The sequence below is a fragment of the Pseudophryne corroboree genome, unplaced genomic scaffold, assembly GCF_028390025.1.
Source record: "Pseudophryne corroboree isolate aPseCor3 unplaced genomic scaffold, aPseCor3.hap2 scaffold_1162, whole genome shotgun sequence".
Taxonomy (NCBI): domain Eukaryota; kingdom Metazoa; phylum Chordata; class Amphibia; order Anura; family Myobatrachidae; genus Pseudophryne; species Pseudophryne corroboree.
Genome location: NW_026967787.1, coordinates 28,748 through 45,526, shown reverse-complemented (window position 1 = coordinate 45,526; position 16,779 = coordinate 28,748). Strand labels below are relative to the sequence as shown.

At 40.0% G+C, this 16,779-nt stretch overlaps 9 non-coding genes and 2 pseudogenes across 9 annotated transcripts; all 11 read right to left on the bottom strand.

The window, feature by feature from the left end:
• Positions 1-558: 558 nt before the first annotated feature.
• LOC134990347 (U1 spliceosomal RNA) lies at positions 559-700 on the bottom strand (annotated as a pseudogene).
• Positions 701-852: 152 nt separating this feature from the next.
• LOC134990329 (U1 spliceosomal RNA) lies at positions 853-1,016 on the bottom strand. Its single transcript, XR_010195171.1, has one exon. It is a non-coding gene; the product is annotated as a U1 spliceosomal RNA (small nuclear RNA).
• Positions 1,017-1,688: 672 nt separating this feature from the next.
• Positions 1,689-1,851, bottom strand: LOC134990341 (U1 spliceosomal RNA). The gene has a single exon (XR_010195182.1). It is a non-coding gene; the product is annotated as a U1 spliceosomal RNA (small nuclear RNA).
• A 152-nt stretch (positions 1,852-2,003) lies between these two features.
• Positions 2,004-2,167, bottom strand: LOC134990322 (U1 spliceosomal RNA). The gene has a single exon (XR_010195164.1). It is a non-coding gene; the product is annotated as a U1 spliceosomal RNA (small nuclear RNA).
• A 671-nt stretch (positions 2,168-2,838) lies between these two features.
• On the bottom strand, positions 2,839-3,001 carry LOC134990334 (U1 spliceosomal RNA). The gene has a single exon (XR_010195175.1). It is a non-coding gene; the product is annotated as a U1 spliceosomal RNA (small nuclear RNA).
• A 152-nt stretch (positions 3,002-3,153) lies between these two features.
• LOC134990321 (U1 spliceosomal RNA) lies at positions 3,154-3,317 on the bottom strand. Its single transcript, XR_010195163.1, has one exon. It is a non-coding gene; the product is annotated as a U1 spliceosomal RNA (small nuclear RNA).
• Positions 3,318-3,982: 665 nt separating this feature from the next.
• On the bottom strand, positions 3,983-4,145 carry LOC134990340 (U1 spliceosomal RNA). Its single transcript, XR_010195181.1, has one exon. It is a non-coding gene; the product is annotated as a U1 spliceosomal RNA (small nuclear RNA).
• A 152-nt stretch (positions 4,146-4,297) lies between these two features.
• LOC134990350 (U1 spliceosomal RNA) lies at positions 4,298-4,461 on the bottom strand. The gene has a single exon (XR_010195188.1). It is a non-coding gene; the product is annotated as a U1 spliceosomal RNA (small nuclear RNA).
• Positions 4,462-5,153: 692 nt separating this feature from the next.
• Positions 5,154-5,295, bottom strand: LOC134990343 (U1 spliceosomal RNA; annotated as a pseudogene).
• A 152-nt stretch (positions 5,296-5,447) lies between these two features.
• LOC134990333 (U1 spliceosomal RNA) lies at positions 5,448-5,611 on the bottom strand. Its single transcript, XR_010195174.1, has one exon. It is a non-coding gene; the product is annotated as a U1 spliceosomal RNA (small nuclear RNA).
• A 4,646-nt stretch (positions 5,612-10,257) lies between these two features.
• Positions 10,258-10,331, bottom strand: TRNAN-AUU (transfer RNA asparagine (anticodon AUU)). The gene has a single exon. It is a non-coding gene; the product is annotated as a tRNA-Asn (tRNA).
• Between the last annotated feature and the right edge of the window lie 6,448 nt (positions 10,332-16,779).

Genomic DNA, 16,779 nt, shown 5'->3' with positions numbered 1-16,779 from the left:
CATGGGAGGGCAGAAGGCTGCCTAATACTGAAGCACCCCCAAACAACAAACCAAATGCAACAACTAGTGTAAGCATTCCTGGGGGAAGGCCTGCAGCAGATGGATTTGCATATGGTGATGTCATCCAAGCAGTGGGTCAAAGTTGGCTTCAACCCTCATCTGCATATGAAAAGAGAAAAGGGGCGTGCAGGGCATGGCGGCCTTTTGCGGCGCTTGGATGACCCCTAGTTCGCATTAAACACCTCCACCCTCCTTCGGTGTGGGGCTCATGTTGGCTATGCCCCAGCCCCTGAAGCATTCAAGCTGATTTCTTGCAGCAGCTGGGCACTGTAACAGCTCCAGAGCTGCTCTGTAAGGCAAGTAAAAGGGTGTGGGCCCTGCAGCACTACCTGTAGTTCGCATTGTGCGTTGGAAGGCACAAAGTAAGCAGATGGGAGAAGTCAGGATAGTGCGCAAGGGCATAGAAGGGAGCGGCTCAAGAAAAGAGAAGTGGAAACAGACAGCAAACTAGGCTGAAGAGAGACCTGAGACAAAGAGATCTGAATTATATGAGAGCCGACCAGGGGAAACACAAATTATGCAGTCAAGTTTCCCACATTTGGGGAAATCAAAGGGGCAGCACACCCAGAGTGCAATGGGTGAGCCTTGCCCTGGGAGAAGCACCTACATCATCATAGTATCTCACCTGGCAGGTAAGTAGGAGTTGGGCTAGAGCTGGGGAGGGTCGCTGCTCGGGCACCCCCCTGTCAAGTGAAGGAGATCCAACTGAGGCAGCACAAGGGAACTCTCGAAAGAAGAACAAGGCTAGAGGAAGATCTGAGACAAAGAAATCTGACTTTTACCAGAGCTGACCAGAGGAAAGCACAAACACAGTCCCCCACTACCACAAATAATGCAGTCGAGTTTCCCACATTTGGGGAAATCACAGGGGTCATCATACCCAGAATGCAATGAATGAACCTCACCCTGGGAGAACAATCTTCATGACCATGATATCTCCTATGCAAAATAAGTATGATTTGGTATAGGGCTGGGGAGGGCCGCTGCTCAGGCACATCTCTGTCAAGTAAAGGCGATTCAACTGAGGCAGCACAAGGGAACTCTCATCTGGGGACAACAACTGCAGGGAGAACACATATTTTCAGATGAACATGGGAGGGCAGAAGGCTGCCTAATACTGAAGCACCCAAAAAACAACAAACCAAATGCAACAACTAGTGCAAGCATTCCTGGGGGAAGGCCTGCAGCAGATGGATTTGCATATGGTGATGTCATCCAAGCAGTGGGTCAAAGTTGGCTTCAACCCTCGTCTGCATATGAAAAGAAAAAAGGGATGTGCAGGGCATGGCGGCCTTTTGCGGCGCTTGCATGACCCCTAATTCGCATTAAACACCTCCACCCTCCTTCGGTGTGGGGCTCATGTTGGCTATGCCCCAGCACCTGAAGCATTCAAGATGATTTCTTGCAGCAGCTGGGCACTGTAACAGCTCCAGAGCTGCTCTGTAAGGCAAGTAAAAGGGTGTGGGCCCTGCAGCACTACCTGTAGTTCGCATTGTGCGTTGGAAGGCACAAAGTAAGCAGACGGGAGAAGTCAGGATAGTGCGCAAGGGCATAGAAGGGAGCGGCTCAAGAAAAGAGAAGTGGAAACAGACAGCAAACTAGGCTGGAGAGAGACCTGAGACAAAGAGATCTGAATTATACGAGAGCCGACCAGAGGAAACACAAATTATGCAGTCAAGTGCCCCACATTTGGGGAAATCGCAGGAGCAGCACACCCAGAGTGCAATGGGTGAGCCTTGCCCTGGGAGAAGCACCTTCCTGATCATAATATCTCACCAGGCAGGTAAGTAGGAGTTGGGCTAGAGCTGGGGAGGGTCGCTGCTAGGGCACCCCCCTGTCAAGTGAAGGAGATCCAACTGAGGCAGCACAAGGGAACTCTCGAAAGAAGAACAAGGCTAGAGGAAGATCTGAGACAAAGAAATCTGACTTTTACCAGAGCTGAGCAGAGGAAAGCACAAACACAGTCCCCCACTACCACAAATAATGCAGTCGAGTTTCCCACATTTGGGGAAATCACAGGGGTCAGCATACCCAGAATGCAATGAATGAACCTCACCCTGGGAGAACAATCTTCATGACCATGGTATCTCCTATGCAAAATAAGTATGATTTGGGATAGGGCTGGGGAGGGCCGCTGCTCAGGCATATATCTGTCAAGTAAAGGAGATTCATCTGAGGCAGCACAAGGGAACTCTCATCTGGGGACAACAACTGCAGGGAGAACACATATTTTCAAATGAACATGGGAGGGCAGAAGGCTGCCTAATACTGAAGCACCCCCAAACAACAAACCAAATGCAACAACTAGTACAAGCATTCCTGGGGGAAGGTCTGCAGAAGACGGATTTGCATACAGTGATGTCATCCAAGCAGTGGGCCAAAGTTGGCTGGAACCCTCATCTGCATATGAAAAGAGAAAAGGGGTATGCAGGGCATGGCGGCCTTTTGCGGCGCTTGGATGACCCTCAGTTCGCATTAAACACCCCCACCCTCCTTCGGTGTGGGGCTCATGTTGGCAATGCCCCAGCCCCTGAAGCATTCCAGCTGATTTCTTGCAGCAGCTGGGCACTGTAACAGCTCCAGAGCTGCTCTGTAAGGCAACTAAAAGGGTGTGGGCCCTGCAGCACTACCTGTAGTTCGCATTGTGCGTTGGAAGGCACAAAGTAAGCAGACGGGAGAAGTCAGGATAGTGCGCAAGGGCATAGAAGGGAGCGGCTCAAGAAAAGAGAAGTGGAAACAGACAGCAAACTAGGCTGGAGAGAGACCTGAGACAAAGAGATCTGAATTATACGAGAGCCGACCAGAGGAAACACAAATTATGCAGTCAAGTGTCCCACATTTGGGGAAATCGCAGGAGCAGCACACCCAGAGTGCAATGGGTGAGCCTTGCCCTGGGAGAAGCACCTTCCTGATCATAGTATCTCACCTGGCAGGTAAGTAGGAGTTGGGCTAGAGCTGGGGAGGGTCGCTGCTCGGGCACCCCCCTGTCAAGTGAAGGAGATCCAACTGAGGCAGCACAAGGGAACTCTCGAAAGAAGAACAAGGCTAGAGGAAGATCTGAGACAAAGAAATCTGACTTTTACCAGAGCTGACCAGAGGAAAGCACAAACACAGTCCCCCACTACCACAAATAATGCAGTCGAGTTTCCCACATTTGGGGAAATCACAGGGGTCAGCATACCCAGAATGCAATGAATGAACCTCACCCTGGGAGAACAATCTTCATGACCATGGTATCTCCTATGCAAAATAAGTATGATTTGGGATAGGGCTGGGGAGGGCCGCTGCTCAGGCATATCTCTGTCAAGTAAAGGAGATTCAACTGAGGCAGCACAAGGGAACTCTCATCTGGGGACAACAACTGCAGGGAGAACACATATTTTCAAATGAACATGGGAGGGCAGAAGGCTGCCTAATACTGAAGCACCCCCAAACAACAAACCAAATGCAACAACTAGTACAAGCATTCCTGGGGGAAGGTCTGCAGAAGACGGATTTGCATACAGTGATGTCATCCAAGCAGTGGGCCAAAGTTGGCTGGAACCCTCATCTGCATATGAAAAGAGAAAAGGGGTATGCAGGGCATGGCGGCCTTTTGCGGCGCTTGGATGACCCTTAGTTCGCATTAAACACCCCCACCATCCTTCGGTGTGGGGCTCATATTGGCAATGCCCCAGCATTCAAGCTGATTTCTTGCAGCAGCTTGGCACTGTAACAGCTCCAGAGCTGCTCTGTAAGGCAAGTAAAAGGTTGTGGGCCCTGCAGCACTACCTGTAGTTTGCATTGTGCATTGGAAGGCACAAAGTAAGCAGACAGGAGTAGAAGTCAGGATAGTGCACAAGGGTATAGAAGGGAGGGGCTCAAAAAAAAAGAAGTGGAAACAGACAGCAAACTAGGCTGGAGAGAGACCTGAGACAAAGAGATCTGAATTATATGAAAGCCGACCAGTGGAAACACAAATTATGCAGTCAAGTTTCCCACATTTGGGGAAATCACAGGAGCAGCACACCCAGAGTGCAATGGATGAGCCTTGCCCTGGGAGAAGCACCTTCATGATCATAGTATCTCACCTGGCAGGTAAGTAGGAGTTGGGCTAGAGCTGGGGAGGGTCGCTGCTCGGGCACCCCCCTGTCAAGTGAAGGAGATCCAACTGAGGCAGCACAAGGGAACTCTCGAAAGAAGAACAAGGCTAGAGGAAGATCTGAGACAAAGAAATCTGACTTTTACCAGAGCTGACCAGAGGAAAGCACAAACACAGTCCCCCACTACCACAAATAATGCAGTCGAGTTTCCCACATTTGGGGAAATCACAGGGGTCAGCATACCCAGAATGCAATGAATGAACCTCACCCTGGGAGAACAATCTTCATGACCATGGTATCTCCTATGCAAAATAAGTATGATTTGGGATAGGGCTGGGGAGGGCCGCTGCTCAGGCACATCTCTGTCAAGTAAAGGAGATTCAACTGAGGCAGCACAAGGGAACTCTCATCTGGGGACAACAACTGCAGGGAGAACACATATTTTCAGATGAACATGGGAGGGCAGAAGGCTGCCTAATACTGAAGCACCCCCAAACAACAAACCAAATGCAACAACTAGTGCAAGCATTCCTGGGGGAAGGCCTGCAGCAGATGGATTTGCATATGGTGATGTCATCCAAGCAGTGGGTCAAAGTTGGCTTCAACCCTCGTCTGCATATGAAAAGAGAAAAGGGGCATGCAGGGCATGGCGGCCTTTTGCGGCGCTTGGATGACCCCTAGTTCGCATTAAACACCTCCACCCTCCTTCGGTGTGGGGCTCATGTTGGCTATGCCCCAGCCCCTGAAGCATTCAAGCTGATTTCTTGCAGCAGCTGGGCACTGTAACAGCTCCAGAGCTGCTCTGTAAGGCAAGTAAAAGGGTGTGGGCCCTGCAGCACTACCTGTAGTTCGCATTGTGCGTTGGAAGGCACAAAGTAAGCAGATGGGAGAAGTCAGGCTAGTGTGCAAGGGCATAGAAGGGAGCGGCTCAAGAAAAGAGAAGTGGAAACAGACAGCAAACTAGGCTGAAGAGAGACCTGAGACAAAGAGATCTGAATTATATGAGAGCCGACCAGGGGAAACACAAATTATGCAGTCAAGTGTCCCACATTTGGGGAAATCAAAGGGGCAGCACACCCAGAGTGCAATGGGTGAGCCTTGCCCTGGGAGAAGCACCTTCCTGATCATAGTATCTCACCTGGCAGGTAAGTAGGAGTTGGGCTAGAGCTGGGGAGGGTCGCTGCTCGGGCACCCCCCTGTCAAGTGAAGGAGATCCAACTGAGGCAGCACAAGGGAACTCTCGAAAGAAGAACAAGGCTAGAGGAAGATCTGAGACAAAGAAATCTGACTTTTACCAGAGCTGACCAGAGGAAAGCACAAACACAGTCCCCCACTACCACAAATAATGCAGTCGAGTTTCCCATATTTGGGGAAATCACAGGGGTCATCATACCCAGAATGCAATGAATGAACCTCACCCTGGGAGAACAATCTTCATGACCATGATATCTCCTATGCAAAATAAGTATGATTTGGGATAGGGCTGGGGAGGGCCGCTGCTCAGGCACATCTCTGTCAAGTAAAGGCGATTCAACTGAGGCAGCACAAGGGAACTCTCATCTGGGGACAACAACTGCAGGGAGAACACATATTTTCAAATGAACATGGGAGGGCAGAAGGCTGCCTAATACTGAAGCACCCCCAAACAACAAACCAAATGCAACAACTAGTACAAGCATTCCTGGGGGAAGGTCTGCAGAAGACGGATTTGCATACAGTGATGCTGGGCCCATAACCCAGAGGTAGGCAGATTGAAACTATCCTCTGCTATATGCATTTTTTTTTTGTTAATTAAAGTAATCCAAAACTGGGATTGATATTTTGTCTCTTTTATTTTTACTTAAAGTACAATAACTTTTACCATTTTAATTTGTTTTAATAGTATATTGACAGTATTGTTTTCTTTCAAAAATCCACTTCATTTTCTTTACCCTATTATTAAAATGGTAATTGACAAAAACAAACTACATTGTCACCAGAAGAGCAATACAAAATGTACAAGTGATATATTAAAATCATCTTTCCAGCTTGAATTTCAATGATGCATTGGGGCAACGATTTTGTGAGAAACATCTTCACCCTTAAATAAAGATTTTCTTAATTCCTTACCTGTGTGCTAATTAGATATCACCTTGTTTTCACATTAAACAGACTTCCACATGAGAAAGCAGCAAGGATGCAGTGGCGTTAATGTTTCCTGGTGTCAACCTGTATTATTTCAGTAGACATTGAAATGAGGATGCATCTTGCTGCCTTTCCAATGAAGCAAGTTTAATTTAGTAATAGGTGAAAAACCATCCTTACAAAGGTGTTAATCAGAGACTTGGCTTTGTGGACACTTTTCAGAGAACAAATTTGTTAGCATAAAAATAAAGCCAGAAAATAAAGAGCTGTTTAATCACTCAATTGGATTTTTCTGCCAGCATATTTTTTTTCTCTGCAACCCACTGCTAAATTGTGCTTCCTAGCTGTTTTTATAAAATCACTGAATCAAATCTAACTCTGATTACATCAGAGAAGGCCAGGTACCCTACACCATAAAAGGGGGTATGAAATTTTGACTGTCTACTTAAAGATCACCAAAATCTGATAACAAGGTCAATTAGGTCCCTGGGTGGGATTGAACCACCAACCTTTTGGTTAATAGCCGTACATACTAACTGATTGCGCCACAGAGACACTTTGCAAAAGTCCATACTGACAAAGGCTAATAAGCATTCATCTAAAACGTTTCCTAGAAAAACTTTAAAAAGTCAATAATCTGGAAAGTTTTTGTAAGATGTTTCTTCCATCAACCAACGAAGAAACACATTGGTACTTTCCCATGATGAGTGAGTGCTTCAGGATCTCTTGAACTTACATGTGCAGCAGAGTACTGCAATGGAAGCATGCTGGGCCCATAACCCAGAGGTAGGCAGATTGAAACTATCCTCTGCTATATGCATTTTTTTGTTTGTTAATTAAAGTAATCCAAAACTGGGATTGATATTTTGTCTGTTTTATTTTTACTTAAAGTACAATAACTTTTACCATTTTAATTTGTTTTAATAGTATATTGACAGTATTGTTTTCTTTCAAAAATCCACTTCATTTTCTTTACCCTATTATTAAAATGGTAATTGACAAAAACAAACTACATTGTCACCAGAAGAGCAATACAAAATGTACAAGTGATATATTAAAATCATCTTTCCAGCTTGAATTTCAATGATGCATTGGGTCAACAATTTTGTGAGAAACATCTTCACCCTTAAATAAAGATTTTCTTTATTCCTTACCTGTGTGCTAATTAGATATCACCTTGTTTTCACATTAAACAGACTTCCACATGAGAAAGCAGCAAGGATGCAGTGGCGTTAATGTTTCCTGGTGTCAACCTGTATTATTTCAGTAGACATTGAAATGAGGATACATCTTGCTGCCTTTCCAATGAAGCAAGTTTAATTTAGTAATAGGTGAAAAACCATCCCTACAAAGGTGTTAATCAGAGACTTGGCTTTGTGGACACTTTTCAGAGAACAAATTTGTTAGCATAAAAATAAAGCCAGAAAATGAAGAGCTGTTTAATCACGCAATTTGATTTTTTTGCCAGCATATTTCTTTTTCTCTGCAACCCACTGCTAAATTGTGCTTCCTAGATGTTTTTATAAAATCACTGAATCAAATCTAACTCTGATTACATCAGAGAAGGCCAGGTACCCTACACCATAACAGGGGGTATGAAATTTGACTTGTCTACTTAAAGATCACCAAAATCTGATAACAAGGTCAATTACGTCCCTGGGTGGGATTGAACCACCAACCTTTTGGTTAATAGCCGTACACACTAACTGATTGCGCCACAGAGACACTTTGCAAAAGTACATACTGACAAATGCTAATAAGCATTCATCTAAAACGTTTCCTAGAAAAACTTAAAAAAGTCAATAATCTGGAGAGTTTTTGTAAGATGTTTCTTCTATCAACCAACGAAGAAACACATTGGTACTTTCCCATGATGAGTGAGTGCTTCAGGATCTCTTGCACTTACATGTGCAGCAGAGTACAGCAATGGAAGCATGCTGGGCCCATAACCCAGAGGTAGGCAGATTGAAACTATCCTCTGCTATATGCATTTTTTTGTTTGTTAATTAAAGTAATCCAAAACTGGGATTGATATTTTGGCTCTTTTATTTTTACTTAAAGTACAATAACTTTTACCATTTTAATTTGTTTTAATAGTATATTGACAGTATTGTTTTCTTTCAAAAATCCACTTAATTTTCTTTACCCTATTATTAAAATGGTAATTGACAAAAACAAACTACATTGTCACCAGAAGAGCAATACAAAATGTACAAGTGATATATTAAAATCATCTTTCCAGCTTGAATTTCAATGATGCATTGGGGCAACGATTTTGTGAGAAACATCTTCACCCTTAAATAAAGATTTTCTTAATTCCTTACCTGTGTGCTAATTAGATATCACCTTGTTTTCACATTAAACAGACTTACACAAGAGAAAGCAGCAAGGATGCAGTGGCGTTAATGTTTCCTGGTGTCAACCTGTATTAATTCAGTAGACATTGAAATGAGGATGCATCTTGCTGCCTTTCCAATGAAGCAAGTTTAATTTAGTAATAGGTGAAAAACCATCCTTACAAAGGTGTTAATCAGAGACTTGGCTTTGTGGACACTTTTCAGAGAACAAATTTGTTAGCATAAAAATAAAGCCAGAAAATAAAGAGCTGTTTAATCACTCAATTGGATTTTTCTGCCAGCATATTTTTTTTCTCTGCAACCCACTGCTAAATTGTGCTTCCTAGCTGTTTTTATAAAATCACTGAATCAAATCTAACTCTGATTACATCAGAGAAGGCCAGGTACCCTACACCATAACAGGGGGTTTGAAATTTTGACTTGTCTACTTAAAGATCACAAAAATCTGATAACAAGGTCAATTAGGTCCCTGGGTGGGATTGAACCACCAACCTTATGGTTAATAGCCGTACATACTAACTGATTGCGCCACAGAGACACTTTGCAAAAGTCCATACTGACAAAGGCTAATAAGCATTCATCTAAAACGTTTCCTAGAAAAATTTTCAAAAGTCAATAATCTGGAGAGTTTTTGTAAGATGTTTCTTCCATCAACCAACGAAGAAACACATTGGTACTTTCCCATGATGAGTGAGTGCTTCAGGATCTCTTGAACTTACATGTGCAGCAGAGTACTGCAATGGAAGCATGCTGGGCCCATAACCCAGAGGTAGGCAGATTGAAACTATCCTCTGCTATATGCATTTTTTTTTTGTTAATTAAAGTAATCCAAAACTGGGATTGATATTTTGTCTCTTTTATTTTTACTTAAAGTACAATAACTTTTACCATTTTAATTTGTTTTAATAGTATATTGACAGTATTGCTTTCTTTCAAAAATCCACTTCATTTTCTTTACCCTATTATTAAAATGGTAATTGACAAAAACAAACTACATTGTCACCAGAAGAGCAATACAAAATGTACAAGTGATATATTAAAATCATCTTTCCAGCTTGAATTTCAATGTTGCATTGGGTCAACAATTTTGTGAGAAACATCTTCACCCTTAAATAAAGATTTTCTTAATTCCTTACCTGTGTGCTAATTAGATATCACCTTGTTTTCACATTAAACAGACTTCCACATGAGAAAGCAGCAAGGATGCAGTGGCATTAATGTTTCCTGGTGTCAACTTGTATTATTTCAGTAGACATTGAAATGAGGATGCATCTTGCTGCCTTTCCAATGAAGCAAGTTTAATTTAGTAATAGGTGAAAAACCATCCTTACAAAGGTGTTAATCAGAGACTTGGCTTTGTGGACACTTTTCAGAGAACAAATTTGTTAGCATAAAAATAAAGCCAGAAAATGAAGAGCTGTTTAATCACTCGATTGGATTTTTCTGCCAGCATATTTTTTTTCTCTGCAACCCACTGCTAAATTGTGCTTCCTAGCTGTTTTTTATAAAATCACTAAATCAAATCTAACTCTGATTACATCAGAGAAGGCCATGTACCCTACACCATAAGAGGAGGTTTGAAATTTTGACTTGTCTACTTAAATATCACCAAAATCTGATCACAAGGTTAATTACGTCCCTGGGTGGGATTGAACCACCAACCTTTTGGTTAATAGCCAAACACACTAACCGATTGCGCCACAGAGACACTTTGCAAAAGTCCATACTGACAAAGGCTAATAAGCATTCATCTAAAACGTTTCCTAGAAAAACTTTAAAAAGTCAATAATCTGGAGAGTTTTTGTAAGATGTTTCTTCCATCAACCAACGAAGAAACACATTGGTACTTTCCCATGATAAGTGAATGCTTCAGGATCTCTTGCACTTACATGTGCAGCAGAGTACTGCAATGGAAGCATGCTGGGCCCATAACCCAGAGGTAGGCAGATTGAAACTATCCTCTGCTATATGCATTTTTTTGTTTGTTAATTAAAGTAATCCAAAACTGGGATTGATATTTTGGCTCTTTTATTTTTACTTAAAGTACAATAACTTTTACCATTTTAATTTGTTTTAATAGTATATTGACAGTATTGTTTTCTTTCAAAAATCCACTTAATTTTCTTTACCCTATAATAAAATGGTAATTGACAAAAACAAACTACATTGTCACCAGAAGAGCAATACAAAATGTACAAGTGATATATTAAAATCATCTTTCCAGCTTGAATTTCAATGATGCATGGGGGCAACGATTTTGTGAGAAACATCTTCACCCTTAAATAAAGATTTTCTTAATTCCTTACCTGTGTGCTAATTAGATATCACCTTGTTTTCACATTAAACAGACTTCCACATGAGAAAGCAGCAAGGATGCAGTGGCGTTAATGTTTCCTGGTGTCAACCTGTATTATTTCAGTAGACATTGAAATGAGGATGCATCTTGCTGCCTTTCCAATGAAGCAAGTTTTATTTAGTAATAGGTGAAAAACCATCCTTACAAAGGTGTTAATCAGAGACTTGGCTTTGTGGACACTTTTCAGAGAACAAATTTGTTAGCATAAAAATAAAGCCAGAAAATAAAGAGCTGTTTAATCACTCAATTGGATTTTTCTGCCAGCATATTTTTTTTCTCTGCAACCCACTGCTAAATTGTGCTTCCTAGCTGTTTTTATAAAATCACTGAATCAAATCTAACTCTGATTACATCAGAGAAGGCCAGGTACCCTACACCATAACAGGGGGTTTGAAATTTTGACTTGTCTACTTAAAGATCACCAAAATCTGATAACAAGGTCAATTAGGTCCCTGGGTGGGATTGAACCACCAACCTTTTGGTTAATAGCCGTACATACTAACTGATTGCGCCACAGAGACACTTTGCAAAAGTCCATACTGACAAAGGCTAATAAGCATTCATCTAAAACGTTTCCTAGAAAAACTTTAAAAAGTCAATAATCTGGAGAGTTTTTGTAAGATGTTTCTTCCATCAACCAACGAAGAAACACATTGGTACTTTCCCATGATGAGTGAGTGCTTCAGGATCTCTTGCACTTACATGTGCAGCAGAGTACTGCAATGGAAGCATGCTGGGCCCATAACCCAGAGGTAGGCAGATTGAAACTATCCTCTGCTATATGCATTTTTTTTTTGTTAATTAAAGTAATCCAAAACTGGGATTGATATTTTGTCTCTTTTATTTTTACTTAAAGTACAATAACTTTTACCATTTTAATTTGTTTTAATAGTATATTGACAGTATTGTTTTCTTTCAAAAATCCACTTCATTTTCTTTACCCTATTATTAAAATGGTAATTGACAAAAACAAACTACATTGTCACCAGAAGAGCAATACAAAATGTACAAGTGATATATTAAAATCACATTTCCAGCTTGAATTTCAATGATGCATTGGGGCAACGATTTTGTGAGAAACATCTTCACCCTTAAATAAAGATTTTCTTAATTCCTTACCTGTGTGCTAATTAGATATCACCTTGTTTTCATATTAAACAGACTTCCACATGAGAAAGCAGCAAGGATGCAGTGGCGTTAATGTTTCCTGGTGTCAACTTGTATTATTTTAGTAGACATTGAAATGAGGATGCATCTTGCTGCCTTTCCAATGAAGCAAGTTTAATTTAGTAATAGGTGAAAAACCATCCTTACAAAGGTGTTAATCAGAGACTTGGCTTTGTGGACACTTTTCAGAGAACAAATTTGTTAGCATAAAAATAAAGCCAGAAAATGAAGAGCTGTTTAATCACTCAATTGGATTTTTCTGCCAGCATATTTTTTTTCTCTGCAACCCACTGCTAAATTGTGCTTCCTAGCTGTTTTTATAAAATCACTGAATCAAATCTAACTCTGATTACATCAGAGAAGGCCAGGTACCCTACACCATAACAGGGGGTATGAAATTTGACTTGTCTACTTAAAGATCACCAAAATCTGATAACAAGGTCAATTAGGTCCCTGGGTGGGATTGAACCACCAACCTTTTGGTTAATAGCCGTACACACTAACTGATTGCGCCACAGAGACACTTTTTCAAAAGCACATACTGACAAAGGCTAATAAGCATTCATCTAAAACGTTTCCTAGAAAAACTTTCAAAAGTTAATAATCTGGAGAGTTTTTGTAAGATGTTTCTTCCATCAACCAACGAAGAAACACATTGGTACTTTCCCATGATGAGTGAGTGCTTCAGGATCTCTTGCACTTACATGTGCAGCAGAGTACAGCAATGGAAGCATGCTGGGCCCATAACCCAGAGGTAGGCAGATTGAAACTATCCTCTGCTATATGCATTTTTTTGTTTGTTAATTAAAGTAATCCAAAACTGGGATTGATATTTTGGCTCTTTTATTTTTACTTAAAGTACAATAACTTTTACCATTTTAATTTGTTTTAATAGTATATTGACAGTATTGTTTTCTTTCAAAAATCCACTTAATTTTCTTTACCCTATTATTAAAATGGTAATTGACAAAAACAAACTACATTGTCACCAGAAGAGCAATACAAAATGTACAAGTGATATATTAAAATCATCTTTCCAGCTTGAATTTCAATGATGCATTGGGGCAACGATTTTGTGAGAAACATCTTCACCCTTAAATAAAGATTTTCTTAATTCCTTACCTGTGTGCTAATTAGATATCACCTTGTTTTCACATTAAACAGACTTCCACAAGAGAAAGCAGCAAGGATGCAGTGGCGTTAATGTTTCCTGGTGTCAACCTGTATTAATTCAGTAGACATTGAAATGAGGATGCATCTTGCTGCCTTTCCAATGAAGCAAGTTTAATTTAGTAATAGGTGAAAAACCATCCTTACAAAGGTGTTAATCAGAGACTTGGCTTTGTGGACACTTTTCAGAGAACAAATTTGTTAGCATAAAAATAAAGCCAGAAAATAAAGAGCTGTTTAATCACTCAATTGGATTTTTCTGCCAGCATATTTTTTTTCTCTGCAACCCACTGCTAAATTGTGCTTCCTAGCTGTTTTTATAAAATCACTGAATCAAATCTAACTCTGATTACATCAGAGAAGGCCAGGTACCCTACACCATAACAGGGGGTTTGAAATTTTGACTTGTCTACTTAAAGATCACAAAAATCTGATAACAAGGTCAATTAGGTCCCTGGGTGGGATTGAACCACCAACCTTATGGTTAATAGCCGTACATACTAACTGATTGCGCCACAGAGACACTTTGCAAAAGTCCATACTGACAAAGGCTAATAAGCATTCATCTAAAACGTTTCCTAGAAAAACTTTCAAAAGTCAATAATCTGGAGAGTTTTTGTAAGATGTTTCTTCCATCAACCAACGAAGAAACACATTGGTACTTTCCCATGATGAGTGAGTGCTTCAGGATCTCTTGAACTTACATGTGCAGCAGAGTACTGCAATGGAAGCATGCTGGGCCCATAACCCAGAGGTAGGCAGATTGAAACTATCCTCTGCTATATGCATTTTTTTTTTTGTTAATTAAAGTAATCCAAAACTGGGATTGATATTTTGTCTCTTTTATTTTTACTTAAAGTACAATAACTTTTACCATTTTAATTTGTTTTAATAGTATATTGACAGTATTGCTTTCTTTCAAAAATCCACTTCATTTTCTTTACCCTATTATTAAAATGGTAATTGACAAAAACAAACTACATTGTCACCAGAAGAGCAATACAAAATGTACAAGTGATATATTAAAATCATCTTTCCAGCTTGAATTTCAATGTTGCATTGGGTCAACAATTTTGTGAGAAACATCTTCACCCTTAAATAAAGATTTTCTTAATTCCTTACCTGTGTGCTAATTAGATATCACCTTGTTTTCACATTAAACAGACTTCCACATGAGAAAGCAGCAAGGATGCAGTGGCGTTAATGTTTCCTGGTGTCAACTTGTATTATTTCAGTAGACATTGAAATGAGGATGCATCTTGCTGCCTTTCCAATGAAGCAAGTTTAATTTAGTAATAGGTGAAAAACCATCCTTACAAAGGTGTTAATCAGAGACTTGGCTTTGTGGACACTTTTCAGAGAACAAATTTGTTAGCATAAAAATAAAGCCAGAAAATGAAGAGCTGTTTAATCACTCGATTGGATTTTTCTGCCAGCATATTTTTTTTCTCTGCAACCCACTGCTAAATTGTGCTTCCTAGCTGTTTTTTATAAAATCACTGAATCAAATCTAACTCTGATTACATCAGAGAAGGCCATGTACCCTACACCATAAGAGGAGGTTTGAAATTTTGACTTGTCTACTTAAATATCACCAAAATCTGATCACAAGGTTAACTACGTCCCTGGGTGGGATTGAACCACCAACCTTTTGGTTAATAGCCAAACACACTAACTGATTGCGCCACAGAGACACTTTGCAAAAGTCCATACTGACAAAGGCTAATAAGCATTCATCTAAAACGTTTCCTAGAAAAACTTTAAAAAGTCAATAATCTGGAGAGTTTTTGTAAGATGTTTCTTCCATCAACCAACGAAGAAACACATTGGTACTTTCCCATGATAAGTGAGTGCTTCAGGATCTCTTGCACTTACATGTGCAGCAGAGTACTGCAATGGAAGCATGCTGGGCCCATAACCCAGAGGTAGGCAGATTGAAACTATCCTCTGCTATATGCATTTTTTTGTTTGTTAATTAAAGTAATCCAAAACTGGGATTGATATTTTGGCTCTTTTATTTTTACTTAAAGTACAATAACTTTTACCATTTTATTTTGTTTTAATAGTATATTGACAGTATAGTTTTCTTTCAAAAATCCACTTAATTTTCTTTACCCTGTTATTAAAATGGTAATTGACAAAAAAACTACATTGTCACCAGAAGAGCAATACAAAATGTACAAGTGATATATTAAAATCATCTTTCCAGCTTGAATTTCAATGATGCATTGGGGCAACAATTTTGTGAGAAACATCTTCACCCTTAAATAAAGATTTTCGTAATTCCTTACCTGTGTGCTAATTAGATATCACCTTGTTTTCACATTAAACAGACTTCCACATGAGAAAGCAGCAAGGATGCAGTGGCTTTAATGTTTCCTGGTGTCAACCTGTATTATTTCAGTAGACATTGAAATGAGGATGCATCTTGCTGCCTTTCCAATGAAGCAAGTTTAATTTAGTAATAGGTGAAAAACCATCCTTACAAAGGTGTTAATCAGAGACTTGGCTTTGTGGACACTTTTCAGAGAACAAATTTGTTAGCATAAAAATAAATTCCAGAAAATGAAGAGCTGTTTAATCACTCAATTGGATTTTTCTGCCAGCATATTTTTTTTCTCTGCAACCCACTGCTAAATTGTGCTTCCTAGCTGTTTTTTTATAAAATCACTGAATCAAATCTAACTCTGATTACATCAGAGAAGGCCAGGTACCCTACACAATAAGAGGGGGTTTGAAATTTTGACTTGTCTACTTAAATATCACCAAAATCTGATCACAAGGTCAATTACGTCCCTGGGTGGGATTGAACCACCAACCTTTTGGTTAATAGCCAAACACACTAACCGATTGCGCCACCGAGACACTTTGCAAAAAGTACATACTGACAAAGGCTAATAAGCATACATCTAGAACGTTTCCTAGAAAAATATTAAAAAATCAATAATCTGGAGAGTTTTTGTAAGATGTTTCTTCCATCAACCAATGAATAAACACATTGGTACTTTCCCATGATGAGTGAGTGCTTCAGGATCTCTTGCACTTACATGTGCAGCAGAGTACTGCAATGGAAGCATGCTGGACCCATAACCCAGAGGTAGGCAGATTGAAACTATCCTTTGCTATATGCATTTTTTTTTGTTAATTTAAGTAATCAAAACTGGGATTGATATTTTTGCTCTTTTATTTTTACTTAAAGTACAATAACTTTTACCATTTTAATTTGTTTTAATAGTATATTGACAGTATAGTTTTCATTCAAAAATCCACTTAATTTTCTTTACCCTATTATTAAAATGGTAATTGACAAAAAAAACTACATTGTCACCAGAAGAGCAATACAAAATGTACAAGTGATATATTAAAATCATCTTTCCAGCTTGAATTTCAATGATGCATTGGGGCAACAATTTTGTGAGAAACATCTTCACCCTTAAATAAAGATTTTCGTAATTTCTTACCT